This window comes from Mycetomoellerius zeteki, unplaced genomic scaffold (genome assembly GCF_001594055.1).
Source record: "Mycetomoellerius zeteki isolate Tzet28-1 unplaced genomic scaffold, Tzet1.0 scaffold106, whole genome shotgun sequence".
Classification (NCBI taxonomy): domain Eukaryota; kingdom Metazoa; phylum Arthropoda; class Insecta; order Hymenoptera; family Formicidae; genus Mycetomoellerius; species Mycetomoellerius zeteki.
Window position 1 is genome coordinate 3,082,626 of NW_017255975.1, and position 12,314 is coordinate 3,094,939.

Genomic DNA, 12,314 nt, shown 5'->3' on the forward strand with positions numbered 1-12,314 from the left:
CAGCGAAGATTACCGAGAATTATCTACACGTACACGAGTCGCAGACACAAACACACGTACACATACACACATACATACACATACACACACTGGATACACTAATAGATGATCTCGCACAGACATCCTACACGTGAAAAAGAGAGGGAAAAAGAAGAGAGGGTCACGGGCCCCTCGATTCGCCACGAAATCACGTAGTGAATATATAGCGGACGGCGCGTTCGTTCCACCCGGCTTCCCTCGCCATTAGAGTATTATCTTAAAATGATATCTTTATATAAGCGAAATAGCAATGGAAAAATATAATAGCTCTAATATATTATAAATATAAACAACATGTATACATATATATATTTAAATATTGTGTATATATTTATATATATATGTATATGTATATACGACGTCTGACCGTGGGTACGAAAGCGAGAGAAAAAGGGGCGTGTACGCGTGTGTGTGAATGAAAGAGAGAAACATAGGCGGCGAATGATATTTTGTCGACGAGATCTAGATTTTGTATTTTTCGCGCATTTCGCCGACGGGACGACGGGTGGTCTTTTGGGCCGTAACGCCATAGAGAAAGAGAGAATTATTGACATATTATCTAGGAATATGTTACATGATGCGTAGAGAAAATGGAAAATTGCAGAAAATTATGCGAATAAAAAAAAATAAGAGGGAGAGAATAGAACGCAACGCGTAAGTCGAGGGGCCGCGCGTCCGCTCTCGGGCAGGAAGAACGAGCGCAAAAAACGGGGTCGGTCGATGGCGCCGACAACTCTTGCGAGTTGTATTTTTCAACTCGTGATAATCGAGCGGATCGTTTAAATCCGATGCTAAACGACACTCGTTTCACGTTAGGGATCGATGATGCATACGTAGTAGCGTTTTTTTTGTTTGGAAAGACATAATCATGTATTATCGCTATATTACCTTTGCATCAATATAAATATATATATATCTATATATATGTATGTATACCGCATGGATGTATATCGGATTGTGGATCCGTCATATACGTCCATATTATTCTATATACATATACCATATATCACTGTACCGCTTCCTCTCCGAGATCGCTGGAAGGAAGGACGAATGCCGAACGTCTCTCATTACTTTCAGAGACAGATGGAACTATGACGTCGTCCTATCTCCCCCGTTCTCGTGGACGAACATCGTGCTTTCGCTAGGGCGATTCTTAAGGGCCCCCCCATTAAATGCGAGAGTGCAAAACCGCGACGTTCGTCCTTCGTATCCATGAGAGGGAGCTCGGTACATGTTCCTACGACCTGTTTCTGCATATATAATCTCGTTTCGAAGAAAGACGAAAGAGGGGAAAGAAGCTAATCAAACGGGGGTTTCACAATGGGAGCCCTGTAACGCGCGTGACAGGAGAGACGATACTCCGAATTTTTACTCGAACAACAAACGCGATAGCTTAAAACGTTAATTGCGAGAGGTACTATTCCGCGCATTTCCGTTTTTCCTCGCTTCGACGTCGAGTTTATTCCACGTTCCCACTTTTTCTTTCTAACCCACATCATAATCTCCTCGATTTCTCCACCTCTTCCCCTCTTCCCGCATTCCCGAATCTCCTTCGTCGTTGTCTGCATTTATATTTTTTTATCAAAAGTTCTTGTCAATCGTTGCCATTTTTTAAACGAATATATGCTCAAGTCGCAGCTCCGAATAAGTCGAGATATATAATACATATTACATATATTATATATAAATATATATATTATATATATTTAAATCGCCCATCTTGTGATGGACGTTGGAAGATGAAAGAGAATATTTTTTCGATTTTTCTGAACATAAAAGACTCGACCTTCTTGTTTATTTTTTATTCTTTAATTTTCGTCGCGCCAAGATGTCTCCGTTCGTCGTGTACCGCTTCGTTTCGTGTTTTTTCACTCCAGTTCCTTTTATATTTCCCGTATTATACCGCGCAGATCTTCGTTCTGGACTCTCCTTTATACACGCATTCACGCACGCGTGATACACGAACGAAGACTCGCACTCCACTCACGCACTCACTCCGCACGCGCTAAACGCACGCTAAAAATAAATTCTCGCGTACGCACGAGCTCCGGGTGGTGCGCGAAAGACATGCGCGAACGATATATGTGTATATTATTATTTGTTACTTGTATAACGTCACAAACGAACACTTCACGGACACAAACGAGAATGAACATACAACACCTAAATACGTACACATCCACGCGTAACACATGAAAGATACACGTGCACCAATAACACGTTGATGCATAACAGAAACGTATATTTATATATTATAATAATCGAGAAGTAAAGAGAAAAAAAGAAGTTTATTTTATATTTAAGTTCGAGGTAAAATAAATTCTATATTTTTTCTATGTTAAGTATAAAGAAAAAAAAAAGATGTGGTAAAAAAAAGGTATGGTGATGTGGAATACACATACACATATATATATACATATATATAAATTATATTATTATATTATATATATATACACACTAATATAAAATATATTTATAGGTATTCTCTTTAGCATCTACGTTCCGAAAGACGCCGCGCAGCCGCGAGCGCGAAAAATGGCAGGCGGGTAGCATGTACGTGCGTATTGGTCGTATATGTAGATCGTGTCAGATAATCTCTCATTAACTTTGCTATAATAAGTCTGAGAATCCGTTCTGAATCTCGCGGGCGCGAGAGATGGAAAAGGGAGAGAGCGATAAAGAAAAGGGAGAGACGGACAAACGCTAACGAAAACCGAGAGTTTTTAAGCGGGAAATCACTCTAGAAAGCGAGAGACAGAGCGGGAAGGAAATCTCATCAATTCCACGTATATATGCGTGCGTTTATACATTTTGATTGGATCACTGGATGTATGGAGAGAGAAAGATATTACAATAATATATTATATATTTAAATTAGCGATCGCGAGAAAAGAGAGAGAGAGAGAGAGAGAGATATATATATATATATAAAACAAGACGCCGATTACTTATTATTCCACGGCGAAAAGTTCTCTATGGGTGCGCGAAGAGAGAAACACACGCGGATAAAGAGAGAGAAAGAGAGAAGCGTGAAAACTTTCGGAAACGAAAAAAAGCTTGGATTTAAAAAATAGAGGGTCTAACGAAGGAAATGATAGTAGGTTAAACGGGTGAGAGAGAATGAGGGGGGTGAAGGATATAGGGTGGTTGCCAGAACTCGGAACGTGACGCCAAACTCAAACGGAAGAACGTCGCGTGTGTGGGCAGGGAGCTGGAGAGGGGATACGGAAGATTGATCAAATTTCGGCATTTTCCTTCTTTTTTTTTACGATCGAATGCTGATAGTGGAGTTCGGGAGTTTGAAATATATTGAAACGTGGTACGAGTTCGTTCGAAGTTCCGACGTACATCCTCCAATAAGGAAAATGTAGATCGCTTTAATCTCTCTAATCATTCGTTATTAAGTGGTGCTTTTAGAAATGAATATGAAACGGTAAATCATCGTATACGTTATAAGAATCAGTGCGTGCGATTTGATTGCGTCTCTTTCGGAGTTTGATTTTTATCACGCGTTGAGAGCTAAAATTCTTCGAGGGGTAGTTTCTCGCGTAATTACTCAGTCTTCCTTACGGTCGATTCTTTTTGCGTTCGAACCGTGTTTCGGCAACTCTCGAGAGTATTCATTGTAACGACGGAAAAAAGTTCGGATTAAAACGTTTAGTAATCCACGAGAGGGGGGGGGGGGGGAATGGGGGGAATGGATATCTCGCAGGATGAAAGCTCGTCGAGAACCTCCGCTAGACTTCGGGACAATCCTTGTTGTAATTAACACGTTAATCGAAAAAAATACACATACAGGCGCACAGAAATACGAGCATTTGGGTAGTCTTTACTTTGGCCGAGGTTCCGACATCGCAGGGTCGTCGGTGTGTTGTCGTTGGCCTCACGATCGTCCGCTTCATCATGCGTACACGTGCTCGCTATGTGTACGCGTCTCTTTCCTGGTTTGGTTAAATTGATACTCGACACTAAATGTCACCGCGATCCAACGTCTCGAATTTCGATCGACTCGGAAAACCGCGCGATCTCGTTTAAAGCTCACGTTCATTCACTGCGAAAATGTAAATCTATGATTGTCGCTTCATCGCCGTTCGCTATCGACACCGCAACAGGGGAAACGTAGGACAGACGTAATTCGTGTAATTTAACATAGTGCCATACGTAAATCAAAAGCTGACCGCGCGCCGATAAGTGATAATAAACGAGCGGTAGTTTAGCTAATCGTCAATGGTAATGAAGCGTGAGTCGGGAAAATCGCCATGATTATTTCGCGGCTATCGAAATGTCGATAGCGAGAGAGAGAGAGAGAGAGAGAGAGAGAGAGAAAATTCTTGACATCGCTCTCCACTTCTTTGAACAAGCATTTACTCCTCTTCTTGCGTATTTACGTACGTTCATTCGTGCTCGCTCGTTGCGGGGACATTCGCGTATGATGCTGTCGAAACACGCACTCGCGAACATACCGATAAATATGGTAAATAAAAAGGGACGTGGGCGCGTCTAGTTTTAGAGAGGGTGTTCTGTAACAAGTAACTTAACTGATAAGATGTCGCGTGACATAAGATTTTAATAATTGTAAAATATTAAACTTTAATGATTATATAATATAGCCATTGGCTGTGACCGATAACTGCCATTTTCTTAATCGAGAAATAAAGGGAAAAAAAAGTAATAAACGCGAAAGCGAAAAAGTAGTAAGAGGTACCCGTACTCGGGCCATAAATACATGATTATATGCAGACACTTGCGTGTACACGATGAGAAGCGACTGGTATACATTTACACACACTACATACACACATACACGAAGTACGTTGTAAGGACACAAAATAATCTCGCGCCTACGATCTTCGCGAGAGGAGAGATGCGGAAAGCATTTTGCGACATGAACGCGACAAGTATATCGAACAACGGATAATAAGTAGAGAGAAATCGATAATGAGCGAATCGAGCACGGTTTGACGACAGTGGAAACGAAAAAGGTCAGTTTATCGGCGATGGAGAAAAGGGAAAAAAAAATGCTTTATCGAAACGAATACACGAGCTAGTACCGCGCGAGAAATCGTCTGTCGACCCCTCTCGGCTTCGATCCAGCAGCAACCCCTATTCACCCTCGCGACGTTAAAAAAACTTCGAGTAACGTAATAAAGCAAAGCGTATTGTTAAGGATGTAAAAGAGAGAGAGAGAAAGCGCAGACATACACACATTTTTAAACACGACGATACATATCTCCAAGTATAATAATTAAACGTAAGAAAGATTATATAACTTTAGTAGAGAGATGGCAGAGTAATAAGAGGGAATTTACAAAAAAGAGATGATAATTTAACTATAGGAATATATATCTATGGATATAAATAGATATATATATTATATATATATATATAGAAAGAAAGAAAAGATTAATGATCGTTGTTGCTTGATTTAACTCTATTTACTATATGATTATATTCTATTGAATAGGTATATATAGCTGATGATTAATATTATTATATTAATGCTGATTATATTAACATTATTATTATTATTATTAATACGTTTTATTGCTTTTTTATCACATGGATATATTATGAATTATTAATATAATTATTATTATTGGTGGTCTATATATAGTATATATTTCATGTAGTTTTTGTTTGTGCATAGCACGTCGCGCAGTATCGAGTTTTTCGCGGGTTCACGGAACGACCGCTTTCGGCGAGATTGTTTTATTCGTTAATTTTCCGCGCTTTCTTCGCGCCCTCATCTCGCTCGTTTCTTGTTCCGAGCGCTTCCCGGCATTTCTCGTTGCGAAGGAAAGAATTAACGTTTCTCTCAGCTTCGCGCCCGTTTTATTCTCCCTTTCGATCGTTTCTCTCTTCCTCTCTCTTTTTTTGTTTTATCGTTTTCGTGGCTTGCGCGAGCTATCGGCCGGCGACGATGGATAGTGATTGGACATGAGTGAGAACGTTTCAATATCCCTAATATATATATATGTATATTATAAAAATATGATATAGACACACATAACACACATAAACACAGCGTACACATTAACATATTTCTACGTCGCGATTACCGTTTAAAAGGAATACCGCGCGTTCGCGCGCGAGAGCACAGCTTTTAATGATCCCTGTATGATTATATTATCGTTAACTTCTGCATTATTGGGAGCGTCGTCGCGACTTATTTAGGCCGCTACTCGTATACTCGCAGCGTCGCGCTCCAAAATAATCGCGGATCGTGTGAGTCGCCGGAGATTAAAGATAGGCAACGCTCGTGAGCGTGCATGACCGCGTTTCCTTTTAATTACTTATCACGTATCTACTTAATTATCTTAAAAGAACGTAGCTGGGCCCAAGACGGGGCCACGTCCGCGTCAAGAGCGCTGTTTCTCCTAGACTGCAAACTTTTTATTAATTGTTCGCGCATATACGAAACGCGTGTGTTTCTCGGGCGATATACGAGCCCCGTCGATTCGCGATCATTCTCATCGGCATTTTCGCCGTCATCCGGACCGACAGTAGTAACGACGATCCGATCGAGGAGGACCATAATGTATCGTCGGTGCGCGGCTGCGTTTTCAGCTCTCAGCCCACAAACTCGATCTCAGAAATAAAATGGAACTGTCCCTTCAGTTTTTGAAGCTCTCTCTTTCTCGAATCGCTTGCTTCTTCATGTGATTTCGTGTACGCAGTGTCGCGTTAATTGGCGTAAATTCTGTTTTCTTTCTATTTTTTTTTTTGCGTTGATGCGACGTCTCTTCATTCCTTTTCTCGCGCTTCGTTCGTCGTATACTTTACTCGTTTCGCGCTTTTTCTCGTCGATTTTACGCCAGTCTTCGTCGTTTTTTTTTTGTTGTTTTACATCTATATAAAGAAATATATAAGTTAATTATCTCGCGAGGAAAAAGATCAGGGGGTTGCACTCTTTTCTCAGGTTTCGCGGGAGTGAGAGATTTTTTAAAGGCAATAGGCTGTGTGATGCAAAGGATGACAGTGCGAACTTTTGTGACGCGCGATCCGAGGGAGGCAACCGCCCCTGAGACTATAGGAATCAGTATTTCAGAAAAAAAAGATATATATGAATACGTATATTGCTATTATTAATATTATTGTAATTGATATATTCTTATTGTCGTATACAACTAAAGATTGAAGATGTCTGAGCCTTGTTCCTCCGACAAGTGGACATAAAGCGTGATGAAGAGATTAAGCTGCACTGAGTAGTCGTGCAAAACAAATCAGATTGTCGATCTTATTATAGTGAGATATTAGATTTGATTATAGTGAGATGAGAAGAAACGGCTAATTAAGTGTTGAAATACATTCGACTGAGAAACGTTTTAAAGAGGACAAACATTTAAAAGGAGCAAAAATAGATAAAGGGGAAAAAAGAAAAATTGAGATGAGAAATATAATTTTGACTTAAAAAGAAATGACATTAGAAAAATTCTTACGACACTCTTTTAATTATCTTTAATTATATATTGTGCATGAAATATATAAACGCATTATTGTAGTTATCGCATTATTATGATTACGATTATTATATTATTATATCATATATCATATATATTGAATGTTGTGCTCAGTGTTTTTTTCGTGGCCCCTGCAATGCGCTGATGCGGGGGTTCGACGGGAGGGAGAGAGAATGAAGATCTTTTTATCAGAGAGATTCTTAATATATGTAACGCGAAGATATTTTATGTTCGATGTTTTAATTTCAGTTTAATTGTGTATCTATCATTTAAGTATGTGTAACTATTATTGTGTTAGTATTCCCATTCCGCTTTTTATCCGTGCTTTCATCGTTCCCTTTCCATATCTCTCTCTCTCTTTCTCTCTCTCTCTCTTTCTGTCTATTCCTCTTCTGCATATTAATTTTTCCTTATATCATTTTTTCCTCTTTTTTTCTCAAACTACCCCCGCCAATGGAAGGCCGTCGATGATAGATCGACGTATCGATCGATTCATCACGGCCGGATAATTCAAAAGGGAGAGAAACGCACTATCGCAAATTGTCTGGGCATTAGTCGTAAATCGCGAAACTAAGATGTTTCGCTTCTCTTCCCTTCATTATTGTTGGAGTCGTTGAGAAAAAGAGAGGAAGAGAGAGAGAGAGAGATAGAATAAAAACGTCACACATCTCACACGGGATTCATGGGAGCCAGGTTTTTCGTTGCGCCGTCACAGTGTCGAGGGACGCTGTTGCTCGCTCCCTGACGATAGCTATAATCAATCTCTCCTTGTAATAATGTTAACTAAAGCAGCAATAATCTGTAGCAGCGTCAAATGCACTGTGACGGCAAGAACGACCGATAACTCCATGTTTCGTCTCTGATGCGTCTCCCCGACGTTTTACTCCCCCCCTCCTCCCGCGATCGCGTACAGTGTACACATACACACACACACACACGAAGGAAAGGGCGATCATTTTCGTTGGTCGGTGCCCTTAATCTCCAATTAAGAGCTGTCTAACTTGATAGACAATACCGAGACGCACGAAATTAGTAACATTCTTTTTTGTTTTTGCGCGCGAGAGGTGTACCCTGTACGTGGAACGATGATATTAAGTAAACGATCCTGAGCCTACGCTTCTATCCCGCTCCGCCGTAAACGAAACATACACATCCTCGTACACAGTCGCGGCAAAATACACACGACATATATGTATACTAATTATAATTAACGACTACTATTATTCCGGATACATTAGAATCCTAAAAGCCACGAACACGCGCGCGCGCGTGTGCGAGGGCGAAAGAGTGACAGAGACACGCGAGAATTATTTTTTAGAGTACTGTACTCAAATCAATACGAGAGAGAAAGAGAGACAGAATGAAAGCGACGAGAGAGCGAGAGAGAAAGCGAGCGAGCGAGAGAGAAAAGATGAACGAGATAAATTATAGAAGCAGCAAGGTTATTATTTTCTATATTTTTTTATGTAATTTTGTGGACGCGCGATAATATATTACAACTATTATTATTATTATATTATGAATATTTTAATATATAATATGATTTTTATATAATGTGTACTTATGTTTTCTCTTTCCTGTGTTCTTGTCTGGTTGTTTGGAGCTTTGTGTTTGGTTAATCAGTCGTTGCTTTTCGAGCATCGGAATCGCTTAATTACGGGTTCTTCATTAAGAGAATTGAATGATGATTTAACACTGAAAACAATCAAACACACCGCACACAACCGACTGTCCTATATTAATCAACATTATAGATATATGTATATTTCATCATACTATTATGTTTCTTATTGTCTTTTACGATATATTATTATTTTTATTATTATTATTGCTAGATAAATACATTATACGGGGTGTTCCATAGCTACTCTGCAAAGGAATTTTAAACTGATATATTGATTCCTCGTTAATGAGAAAAAGGACTATTAACAGTAGCGTTATTTCTCACTACTTTTTAACTCTCAATAATGAAATAGCCATAATTTCCCTCTAATAAAAAAAATCGTGCGATTGACAGTAATTGAAGGGTAGCTCTGGGACGGCTTGTATAAACAATTATGCGATCATCGTTCACGAAAAAAAAAATGTTTACAATGAAACAGTATCCGATTACTATACCGTAATGCATATTTTATCTGATACATTTACTTTTTTCTTCGAATTATCTTTATGTTTATACATACCAATATGATATTGCGACGAGCATTGTTTCTCAATAATATTCGCCATCTCACGTGTCAGTGGCGCCGGATGTCGTTTCACGCGCATTATCGATATACCCATCGACCATCGCTCTATCGTCAAAATACGTTTATTTTTATACGATACGAATTACACGTTGTTCATTGTGACGGCGAACCGCAATGTGTAGACTGCATTCTACATCGTACCGACATTCAACGTGCGAATGGCGGATTCGTGACGACTCGAACGACGAGTAAAATGGAAAAAAAAGAGATTGCCGTTTAATATACATATATTTAAGGATTCCTATGCAAACCCGTACCAAAAATATTTTATTAAAAAGGAGGAATATTACGAGTCTAGGAACACGACGCGTACACTTGCATATATACCTACTGGAAACAAATTTAATAAAATGTTACGTGATTTTTATACATTAATATCTAATTTCTCATTATTTTTCTGCGTCTCGCGTTATCCGCACCTCTGTTATATTTGTTACCCTATCTTTTTTTTTACCTCCTTATACCCATATCACACTAACAATTGGAGATTGCGTTTGTATTCGCATTTGCGTTTTTTCAAATCAGAAAGGAACTGCTGGCTAGCAGTTTTCTGATTGGTTAAAAGACGCAAATGCAAACACAAATGCAATCTCCAACCGCTAGTGTGATACGGGCATTATGTCTGCTCCAGTCTTATCACTTTTCGGTACCTATTATATATTTGTAAATGCATTTTCGTATAAAGTTCTTTTATTTTCATTTTTTTTAAATTTTTTGTCATCTACTTAATTGCGTCTTTATGCGATTTTGAAATGTGTGTGTACCGCCGTCGGTTACTCGCGCGTGCATAATTTTGGCGGAGCTGTCGTGAATATGAGATTTGAGGGAGGAAATATTTATGGTTCTATCCCCGTTTTTTGATTCCATTAAGCCATAATCATGTTGCAGGTTGCTGGTTACTGTTGACGATTTTAGTTTCGCTAAATCCAATCGCGGTGCAGCGAGTACGATGCAGCGAGTTCGTACTCGCTGCACCGCGATTGGCTAAAATAGAACCGTCAACTGGGAACTGCAACCAGTAACTCGTAGTGTGATTACGGCTTTAATGACGGTCGCGTGTTGAACGACAACCGGTCGGCGGTACGATACGCAGGAACGTGCCACGAAAATCTATCTCGTCGGCCCCTTGGGCGTCTCGGCCACACAAGGGCTGTTGCCCGTTGGGATGGCAACGTCGCATTGCAGCGTTGGGGTTGCGGTCGATGCCGTCCTCGTGATGGTGGCCGAGGTTACCGTTTCACGGCCCGACGCTCTCCGATTCTTCGGATATCGAGATTATTACTCTACTCGCGGAGAGTTTGCGCTCTCGAATTCTGTTCGTTCCTCTTCGAGCGTGTTCTTGCAATTTTTCGCGGTTCGTCTCCTCGCGATTATAACTCTCTTTCGTCTCGGTCTTCTCAATCCTGTCGCTGAAAACTTATGGTGGTTGAGATACATCTTCGGGTCGAAAAGATTTTTGTTGCATCTACCGGAAACAATGTGGAAGATTGTCAAGCGCCTCCTCGCTCATTCACGCCATTGACGACGTAAAAAGCGTACAGCTCGAATGCGTTTAAATCGTCGTGAGTCCATTCCGTTGCATTAGCTCGCGCGATGATGGTAGCGCGGCGCACTTCGTCTAATATACGACGAGCAGTCGCCGCCACCGCTGCCTCTTTCTCTCTTCGCCATCCTCAACCCCCGCAACATTTCGCGCGCTCTCCCGTCAGCCTCTATTGCTCCGCAGTAGATCGATAGCTGGAACGGCGCTCGTCTCTCTCGCACGGCTCGCGCTCTGATGTATGTATAGGCCGGCATATACGTCGCCGCTGGAAAATCGCAGCGAACGCAACGCCACGAGGGGTTGAAAGAGCGCGAGAAGGTGAAACGATGGTGGGGCAGAGGAAGAGAGAGACAGACAGAGGACGGTTGTCTCGAGGCCGATTTCAGGCCCGTATCTTGTTCTATCTATGCCACGTTTCTCCGTGTCGATTATTAAAATTCAGCGAAAGACTGATCTGATGTTGGGCAACATTTCAATTCCTCTTCAGATAGATATTGATAAAGATCTTGATGTTAAGTTGAACCGTGGCCCCAGGAAAAGCCTTTTTCTTCCCGTTAATTCATTATCAATTCGTATTTTATTGAAATTGAATCGAAGTTCATTTGAATATTGTAGGAGCGTCGGTTGAACTGTATCTCGTGAATTTAACTTGTCAACCGAATCGATCTCTCTGTTCGCAAAACGGTTTTCTCTGACATTTTCCTAATTACGACAGTTTCGTCTCGGAACAATTAGAATTGCACCCAGGAGAAAGCTCCGCGATTCCGTGGAGACGGAACGCGATATCCGAGAGCAGCTTCAAGTATTCATACTCTGTAGGGATCTTCGTCCCGATCGATATCCCTGGTTTTCTTTCGGAAGTTTCTCGAGGGTAGGAGAACGCGATATATATGTATAAAGTGCTCTAGCAACACAAGAGCTTAGGAACTGCGCAATATATGTATGTTACTCAAAACTAATTAAAAAGAAATTGGATTATATTAATTTTGAATACTCCCAACAATGACGATTTTCCAGCTTGAA